This window comes from Mustela nigripes, chromosome 13 (assembly GCF_022355385.1).
Source record: "Mustela nigripes isolate SB6536 chromosome 13, MUSNIG.SB6536, whole genome shotgun sequence".
Taxonomy (NCBI): Eukaryota; Metazoa; Chordata; class Mammalia; order Carnivora; family Mustelidae; genus Mustela; species Mustela nigripes.
Genome location: NC_081569.1, coordinates 51,024,074 through 51,024,831, shown reverse-complemented (window position 1 = coordinate 51,024,831; position 758 = coordinate 51,024,074).

The following is a 758-nucleotide window of genomic DNA, read 5'->3' as shown; positions in this document are numbered from 1 at the left end:
TCAGCAATCAGACAACAAAAGGAAATTAAAGGCATCCAAATCGGCAAAGAAGAAGTCAAATTATCACTCTTCGCAGATGATATGATACAATATGTGGAAAACCCACAAGACTCCACTCCAAAACTGCTAGAACTTGTACAGGAATTCAGTAAAGTGTCAGGATATAAAATCAATGCACAGAAATCAGTTGCATTTCTCTGCACCACAACAAGACAGAAGAAAGAGAAATTGAGGAGTCAATCCCATTTACAATTGCACCCAAAACCATAAGATACCTAGGAATAAACCTAACCAAAGAGACTAAGAATCTACACTCAGAAAACTATAAAGTACTCATGAAAGAAATTGAGGAAGACAAAGAAACGGAAAAATGTTCCATGCTCCTGGATTGGAAGCATAAATATTATGAAAATATCTATGCTACCTAAAGCAATCTACACATTTAATGCAATTCCATTTCTGCAAAGAAGACATCCAGATGGCCAACAGACACATGAAAAAGTGCTCCATATCACTCAGCAGCAGGGAAATACAAATCAAAACTACAATGAGATATCACCTCACATCAGTCAGAATGGCTAAAATCAACAAGTCAGGAAATGACAGATGCTGGCGAGGATGCGGAGAAAGGGGAATCCTCCTACACTGTTGGTGGGAATGCAAGCTGGTGCAGCCACTCTGGAAAACAGCATGGAGGTTCCTCAAAATGTTGAAAATAGAACTGCCCTATGACCCAGCAATTGCACTATTGGGTATTA